We start from the raw sequence: 10022 nt of genomic DNA, 5'->3' as shown, positions 1-10022 counted from the left end.
AAATGTTTGCAATACAAATGACGAAGAACTGGTTTTGCTAATATACAAATTACCCTTACAAGCCAAAATTGACAAAATACATTAAAAATTTACAAAATAAATATAAATGATGTAAGTATATGAGACAATTCTAAGCCTTATTAATAATCAAATTAACACTAATTAAAATAATAAGATGCTTTCCAACTAAATATTGGTCATGATATTTTAAAAAGGTTGTTCCCCAGTGCCATGAGAATGCTGGGACACCAGTGGTTTCATTCATTGTGCATTGGAACGGCCCTTCTTTAGGAAATCCAGCAATAGCTCACTTTGCATGTTCCAAGCCTGTGATTTTAATTGTTCCCATCCTTCATTCTCTCATCCAATCTATCCCCCAGTCACATCACGGCTTCCAGAGCTAGCTCCCAGCTGCACCGTCCCAGATCTCCATACCAATCAATTCTCTTGATTCCACTCAGTCTACAATTCCTGGGACTCATGCCCACTGGCCTTACCCTAGAGGATTCCCACACAGCTTGTCTCTGCCCACAGGTCAACAATGGTGGCTAACATGGTGGTCTCCCCGAATTCGGGTTCCTGAGTTGTCTAGGATTGCATTTCTACCCCAACTTCTATCCCTGCAGTGGATGGTGATCCTAATTGGAAAAGAAATGTAAGGTCCTAGGACAACTAAAAACAACAACAACAACAAAACAGTAACAGCAAAACCAAAACCATTCACATTGATGCCTGGGGTAGTTTGGTGCAGTGTAGAGAAATGGAAATTAAACATTAGTTCACAGGCCTCATTGTCTAGAAATGTCTTTGCTCAGCAAAGACTGTCTGTCCTCATGGTTAGAATGAAGTAGTACCCATGTGCCCCCAGCATCCTTAGCTCATGCTTCTTACCCAGCCCTTGCAGTCTGACACCCACACAGCCCCACCGCTGTTAGTAGAAGTTTACTTATTTGAGTTCAGTTTTTTGTTTGTTTGTTTGTTTGTTTAAGATTCCATAGGTAAGTGAGATCATTTGGTTTTTGTCTCTCCATGTCTGGCTTATTTCACTTAACATACTGTTCTCCAAGTTCATCCATGTGGCCACAAATGGCAGGTTTTCCTTCCTTTTTAGTGTTGAATAGTACTTCAGTGTGTGTGTATGTGTGTTTGTATGTGTTTGTGTGTGTTTGTGTGTGTATCACGTTTTCTTTCCATGACTCATGGATGGATACTTACTTTGATTCCATAGCTTGACAGCTGTGAATTATGTTGCAACTTTAAAACACAGTTGTCATCAATAAGTGGGGGTGAAGACTAGTTTCATGGATTAAACAAAAGGAAATAAAGGGAAGGGAGGAGGGAGGAGAATAAGGGAGACAGTAGAGTGAATGGGACATAACTTTCCTGTGTTCATAGATGGTTATGTGACCAGTGAAACTCCACACCATGTACAACCATAAGAATGGGATCCTAATTAGAATCAGTTATACCCTATGTTTGTGTAATATGTCAAAATACACTCAACTGTCATGTATATCTAAAAAAGAACAAATAAATTTAAAAAATTAAAACAGAGTGGCCATTCAGCCATAGTGCCTGGGCTTATCTAACCTTGCCAGGCCTCTCTTGTTCCTTGCTAAAAAAGAGCCAGAAAGAGATGAGAAGGGGAAAGCTGGTCCTACACATGAGTTGAGAGTCCTTCCCTCAGAATCCTGAGACTATGTCTCCTCTCATTGAACAAAGGACCTCAATAAATTAGTCTAGTGACACTTTTACCAAATGATGATAGGAGGCTGGTATCTGCAGGCAAAAGAATAAAATTAGACCCTTACTTTACACAATATGCAAAAAAATAACTGAAAAATGCATCAAATATCTAAACATAGGGCTAAAACAAAATTTTTTAAACAGAAAATTTTGTGTCCTTGGACTTATTTTAAATATGACAGCAAAAGCACAGGAAATAAATGTAAAAATAAACAAATGGGACTTCATAAAAATTAATAACTTGTGTATAAAATAATGCTATAAACAGAGTAAAAAGGCAACCTACAGAATGAGCAAAAATATTTGTAAATCATGTAACTTATATGGGGTTAATATGCAGCATATAAGGGAACATATACAACTCAAACAACCTAATTTTAAAATGAGCAAAGAGCTTGAAGATCCATTTTTTTCTAAAGAAGATACAGGAATAACCAAGAATCACATGAAAAATGGTCAATATCTCCAGTCATTAGAGAAATGTAATTTCAAATCCTCAATGAGTTGCCACTTCATATCCATTAACTAGGATGGCTAGTGATTAAAAAAAATAGAAAATAAGTGTTGACAAAAATGTGGAAAAATGGATTCTTTGTATTTTCCCAGTAGGAATATTAAATAGTGCAGCTGCTGGTGAGAAGCACTAGGTGTCCCCTCAAAAACTTAAATATGAAGCATACCATATGGGCCAACAAGTCCACTTTTAAGTGCACACCCAAAAGAATTGAAAACAAGGATTTGAACAGATATTTGCACATCCGTGTTTATAACAGCATTTTTCACAATAATCAAAAAGAGGAAATTCAAGTGTCCACCAACAGATGAATGCATAAGATAATGTGGTATATATGCATAATGACATGTTATTCACTCATAAAAAGTAATGGAATTCTGATACATGCCACAATGTGGATGAACCTTGAAAACATTGTGCTAAGTGAAATAAGTCAAAAACAGAAGGACAAATGTCATATGATACCACTCATATGAGGAACAGAGAAAAGGTAAATCCACGGAGATAGAAAGTGGAACAGTGGTTCCCAGGAGATGGAGGGGGAGGTTGATGGAGAGTTATGGGCACAGAGACTCAGTGTGGGAGGTTGAAATAGTTCTGGAGATGAGTGTGCAAATATACTGGGTGCCACCAAATTGTACAGTTAAGTGGTTAAAATGGTAAAGGTAATCTTATCCATACTTTACCACAATGAAAAAAAAAAGGTTAAATAATCAAGGGGAAGATTTTTAAGTTAGTTTTCAAGCTGTGGGCCAAGTTCTAAGCTACCCACTGGAAATACAGTGAGACACAAGATCAGCAAAGTCCCTGCCCACACACAGTGTACCACTAACACAATGAAGCACACAGCTGCATAAATTTAAAAGACATAATTTGGGGTGGTGGTGGTGGGTCTATGCTCAGGCAAAGTAATGTAAGGAGATAATGCTCAGGGAACGGAGGCGGGGTAGGAGTGCTATTTTAGATGCAGTGTCCAGAGATGCCTCTTGAAGTTGGCAACATTTGAGCAGAGACCTAAATGATGAGGAACAGCCACTTCAGGGTTTGGAGGAAGAGTTTGCCAGGCAGAGGGACATCACATGCAAAGGCCACAAGGTAGAGATGAGCTTAATAATCAAGAGCACCAGGAAGGAACAGATGAGAGCAGAAAGATAGGCAGGTGCCCGCTCATGGGGGCCTAATAGGCTGTAGCAAGGAGTCTCGATTTTTATTTAGGACTACTAGGGAGTCATTAAAAGTATTTAAGCAGGAGAGTAGCATAGTCTCATGGACATATCTAGAAGAACACTGAATCACCACTTTGGAATACTGACAAGGCAAAGAGAGAACAGGAACCCCATTAGTGAGAAATGCCCCCCAAACTCCATATGCAAACAACTGAGCCAGAAATAGTTCTATGCAGTGACTGATACATAGAGCAAATTAGAATCCAGGTCATCTACCTCTTTGGTAATATCTTCCCTTTGGATGCTGAACATTCTTGCAAAGTTAAATCTATTCCTGTAGGGGAAGCTAGGCTGTGTTCCATTTCAGATCAAGAAAATAGGTTGTTTCCAATCAAAACAGCCAGGGACTTTCCCCACCATCCACCATTTATTTCCTTATAGTTCTCTAATCTCATGACCACCACTTAGGAAACCAGGACCAGTTTGCTGGGGCTACGCATGAACATGGGCCATTTTCCTCACATCTGAAGTTTGAGAAACCCAGAATGCAATCCTTTGATTCATAAGACTCAGCACCTCGTAGCACCTAAATTTGGAGGATCCTAAGAAGAGACTAAAGATGCTTGGGAGGAGAAAATAGCATTAGGCAAATGAATTTCATAAAGGTTTGATCATCAGAGTCTCTTTATTGAAGATGAATGTCTCTTCAGACAGTGAGCCATGCTGATATAATGCTGCAGGATCTTTCTGCACTTGCATCTGGAAACATCCTTTCTCTGCTTTAAACTCTTCATTGGTTCCCTAAGGGCTGTGGGATTGAGTACAAACCTCAGAGCATCAGAAAGGAGCTCTCAAGATCTGCCTGCTCTTCTTGCTCCACCTTCACTTCAGCAACTAAAGATGCCTGGGGTAGCCCACCACTACCCCAGCAGCCGGTCCATGACATGAACTTCTTTTTATCCTTCAAGACACTGCTGAAATGTCTCCTCCCTTTCAAAGCCATCTTTGATCATCAATCCCTGAAAGGAAAAGTTTATCATTTCCCACTCTGGCCACTACTATACCTTGCCTGTGAATCAACGGCAGAACGTGTACATGTATATTTTTGTACATGTTGCAAACATTTCTTTACATATTTCTCACTCCTTCCAAATTACAAGCTCCTTGAGATCAGGGACCATGTCTAAGTGGTCTCCAGCCCTCACTGGAGGGTTGTGAACAAAATACAAACTCAGTGAATGTTAGATCAAATTTATTATCAGAGATTATATTCAGCCTAGAAAGCAAATAATACCTCCTACCTCTTCATTCCAGTATTTCTGAAATAGGAAAGTACTCATTTAGGTTGTAAGATTCACACCTCAGTTTTTCCACAGCACTTAACACATTTTAACATACTACATTACCTACTATACTCTTTACTCATTTATTATAGTCAATGTTTCTCCTCTGTTGACTCCGTAAAGATATAAGCTCCACGTGGACAGAGAATTTCTTTTTTTGTCTATCTTCTTCATTGATAGCTCTCCAAAATTGCTCCAAAGCAGTGCCCAGCAGGTAGCAGTCCCAAATAAAGGATTAATTTATTGAATTAATGAATGAATAAAACATTTTAGGTTGTGTCTACAGCGAATCTGCAAAGCAACACACGTAGATGAGCTCTTCCTACAATACCTTTCTGAGGAGTTTTGAGACCCAGAGAAGCACATTTGGCAAGAGAAAGGTACTTTTTATTGCTGTAGCCATCATTTTTTTTTTTTACTTTTTTGTGTTTGGACTGTTATGTTTTAAATAAGGACAAAGACATGTCAAGAAAAGGAAACAGACACAATGTTCTTTTTGACTATTTTCAGAAAGCTTCATGACTTTTGAAGACGAGATAAGTGGAGAGCCCTGAGATTCTCCTTCCCAACAGGATTAAAAGGATGAATTGTATAATGTCCATGCAGCATCTTGATCTCCACAAGCCACCTCGCAGCCCCACCACAGGGAAGCAGGCAGCCTACTTTCCTTTCAACTTCTGTCAGCTATCCTGATCTCCCAGTGATTCATCCTCCTGAACACACTATGTCTGAGGAAGATTTGCGAGAAAATATGCTCTGAAGGTTGAATTCAGCATCAGGCAAAATGAGACTCAGAACCTAGAGCTACCCTGCCTCCTTTGAACTCCATCACCAGTGAAAACCTTTCAACCAAAATGCTTCATTCCCTTTCTGCTCCCTGCACCCACTGCTGCCGGAAAGGTGTGGGAGATCCACAGGGAAGGGTGGTGTGGGTGTCCCAGCGTCTCTACCCTCTGGCCATGTGCATGTGGCTTCAGTGGGGTTTTCCTTTCCTTGTAGTTTAGACAGCAGGATTTGAGCAAGGGTCGGGGGAGAAATATGAAAGTGTTTTATCTGTCCTGTATTGATCCTCATGATAAAAAAAAAAAGTGACTATTTTGCTCTTATCTGTGTATTGCAGATCCCCATCACCTCACCTGTACCCACAGACCAGCGTCAATGTATAAACACACACTTCCTCCAGGGGCCTAAGGGCCTGTATTGTGTGGGTTACATGCCATCGTCCCCTCTACACCATGTCCTTATGCTGATAACCTAGTTAATCTGTCCTTACACCTACGTTCCTTCTTGGAAATTAATATATATGTACAGGTAAGACCATGAGTAAAGTGTTAGTGCTGTTCTAAATGATGACAAGAACACAGCACTTTGGCTTCTGGATGAATGGAGTTAAATAGGTCAGTGCAGAGTTTGAGGGTCTACTCTCTTTATTTTTGGATATATTGAAGTCAAAGTGTTACAACTAAAAACTTGCAACATCAAAGCCCAGTTCCTAAAAAGAAAGAAATTCCAAGTTGAGAAGGAATCAAAAGAAAACAATTCCAAGATTACCGGCTAGATTCTACTTCTAAAAGATTATATAAAGAGTCTATTTTAAGAATGAGACTTTCATTTTTTTAAGAACAAGAGTTTTAATTGAGATAAAGGAAAACTCAGGACGGAACTTGACATGTATTAGGTAACTTATGAATATTTCCATTCAAATATTAATACATGTAACTGTCAAAACAACATAAACGCCATTTCCTCTGTGTCTTCTATATGAATCAGAGGGAAATAAATAAAAACTTCATTTTATTTTTACCTACTTGGTACATACCTAAAGCAATTATACATATGTATCTTCAAAATCATACATGTACCAAACATCATTCATTTGTGGGCAGTGTTGGTTGTCACTCAGAAAGTAGAAGTTGGGAGGAAAATGAGGTAACAACACCCACCACCACCAAAATAGCAAACCCCTGTCTAACATTTTGGTCTTTAATTTCTTTGTTTTGTAATTTAAAGATGGATTTTCTGCCATTAAACACATAAGAATTCCTGCAAAGGTGGTTTCTTAAGCTCAGGAACACAGCCGAGCATGTCATGGGAGGTTAATGAGTGTGTTGACCCCCAAGGAGTATGACCACCCTGAGGAAGGAACAAACAGGTTAGCCCCTCAGGTGCCCAAGGATGGTCATGCTGTATAGAAATAAAGGTGCACCAATGAAAAGGGAGGCAAGCCAACCTCGTGGGCATGCACCTGCTGGCTTTCTCCAGCCCAAGGTGAATCCTGGAATGAAGCATACACAATCTCATGAAAGTCAAATGCCATGCACACAATACCACAATTTGTGTTTCTTAGACCTAGAGAGTCTATGTCCCTCCATCTCCACCACCACGTATGCCCGCTTTCCACACATCATACTGTAGCCAAAGAAATTTCCCCACATTCAGAGATGACCATTCAATACCTTGCTCTTCTTGGAATCAGTTCCACAAGTCTCTAAGCAGATCTGCAAGGCCCTTTGCCCTGGTTTCTTCTGAATGCACCAGCTGCACCTCACACTAAGCTTCCCCACCTCATGCTACCGCCACTGTGGCTTCTCTTGGTTCCTCAAAGCATCCTGCCTCACAGGCTCTCACTCATGCAACTCTTCCCGTCCAGAACAATCTCCCCATCTCATGACTGTGGCATACTTAATTCTTTAGGTCTCTGCTTAAATGTTAGTTTTGCAAGGACTTTTCTTACCACGCCAAAAACGATCAGAACTCTATGATAGACAATATAACAATCCCTGTGTTTCATTTTTTGTTCTATTTTCCAAAATGATTTTTAAAAATTAATTCCCTGTAAAAAGGGTTTACTATCTGTCCATGCCCCAGGTTCTAATTCCCATGTAAGAGGAGCCATACGTTGTACTGAATACTCTGTTCTGAACTAATATCATGTCTGAGGCATAGTAGATAGTCCATAAATATTTGCTGAGTTGATGGATAAGATTGTGGGATCTCCATGGAGATGTTTCCCAAGTAATATTTCTAGCAGATATGGAGGTCATTAAAAAGTGACAGTCAGAATTCATAGTTATCTGTCTTCTGACAATAAAGTAAATGTCCTAGAGGAGATGAAAGTAGATAGTGGGTTTCATTACTGGAGGATAGGAAATAACTTGAGTTAATTGAGGCAGATGTGCATGAGTAATACTTTAGAAATAAAATAGAGCTACAAAGATATATATATATGAGATTCAGTTCAGCCCTACATCTAGATAAAATTGTTTCCAACAACTAATGCAGATCATTACATTTTTCTTTCATTCTACAGTGTATTACCCTCTATGACATCTTGGAAAGTAGGCTAATATACTAATTGAACATTTCTTAGATCACATCTCCTTTCTTCTCTTTATTTTTCCTTCTGTTCACTGCTTGTAATTTTTCCATGGCAAACACCTAAATTGGATATGACTAAATGTTAAGAAACATTAATATCCACCCCACCATCCACAACCAAAGAATTTGACTGACCTTACTATGTAAAAACTGAGCTATAGGTTTGTAATTATTTTAGACACAAAAATGAGCCTCAGGGGAAAAAAACTCAACCTATACCTTGGGAAAGCATTAATAAAGAACTCAAAAAAACTTAACAACAAAAAAACCAAATAACCCAGTCAATAAATGGGCTAAGGAACTGAACAGATACTTCACAGAAGAAGAAATACAATTGATCAACAAATATATGAAAAAGTGTTCAACATCTCTAGCAATTGAAGAAATGCATATCAAAACTATTCTAAGATTTCATCTCACTCCTGTCAGAATGGCAATCATCAAGAATACAGGTAACAATAAATGTTGGTGAGGATGTGGTGAAAAAAGTACACTTATACATTGGTAGTGAGACTGCAAATTGGTGCAACCACTATGGAAAGCAATACGGAGATTCCTCAAAAAAATGGGAATGGAACCACCGTTTGACCCAGCTGTCCCACTCCTTGGTTTATACCCAAAGGACATAAAAATCAACATACTGTAGTGATGCAGCCCACATCGATATTTATAGCAGCTCAATTTTCAATAGTTAAACTATGGAACTAACCTAGGTGTCCCTCAATAGATGAATAGATAAAGAAAATGTGGTATATATACTCAATGGAATATTACTCAGCTTAAAGAAGAGTAAAATTATGGCATTTGCCAGTATATGGTTGGAGTTGGAGAATATCATGCTAAGTGAAATAAGCCAATCTTACAAAACCAAAAGCTAAATGTTTTCTCTAATATGCAGATGCTAATTCACAATAAGGCAGAGGGGTACTAGAGAAGAATAGTGTTACTTTATATTGTTAGAGTCTGTAAACAAGTCAGGATGGTGCCTGGCATTTTGCCAGGGGAATGTTAGAGTCTGTAAACAAGTCTGGATGGTGCCTGGCAAAATGCCAGAGGGAGTGGTTTGTGAAGTAACACCAGCGAGCCATTAAGTGTGGAGATTCCTTATTGGTTGACTGATGTACCTAGTTTATGCTAATTAGATAAGCTGTGTGGAATGTATAAATACTGCTCCTGTCCTGCAATAAACGGCTCCTACTCCTGCTATATCAATCTACACAAGTTGTTCGTCACCCCCCGGTTATTTTGCTGCAGCCGGACTGCGGCATTATAGTAGGTAGAGGGAAGTGATGGGAGGGATGGGGACGGGATGTGGGGATAGGAAAGATAGTAGAATTAAACAGACATTATTACTGTATGCATATATGTGACTGCATGACCAATATGATTCTGCAACATGTACACTCAGAAAAATGAGAAATTATATCCCATCTATGTATGATATATCAAAGTGCACAAATGCATTCTACTGTCATATATAACTAATTAAAACAAATTTAAGAATTAAAAAAAACATTCAAACTATATCTAGAACAGGTAAGAAAAATAAATCTTATATTCTATAGCACATTGTTATTTACAAATGTGGTATTCCATTTCTCTTGAGCCTAGCTGAAGGTCTCTCAACCCTCAGTCATAGCAAGGCAGAAATTTGTCTGATAAGAAAACTGATACAGAGCATCTCCAACTCAAGGTCATAGAACTAGCTGCCGCAGCCCGGCTGGCTGGGCAAAATAACTGGGGGGTGACGAAGAACTTGTGTACATTGATACAGCAGGAGAGGGAGCCATTTATTGTAGGACAGGAGCGGTATATATACATTCCACACAGCTTATCTTAATTAACATAAACTAGATACAGCAGTCAACCAATAAG

Source organism: Marmota marmota, unplaced genomic scaffold (assembly GCF_001458135.2).
Source record: "Marmota marmota marmota unplaced genomic scaffold, marMar, whole genome shotgun sequence".
Classification (NCBI taxonomy): domain Eukaryota; kingdom Metazoa; phylum Chordata; class Mammalia; order Rodentia; family Sciuridae; genus Marmota; species Marmota marmota.
Note: the sequence above shows the minus strand (reverse complement) of the source record.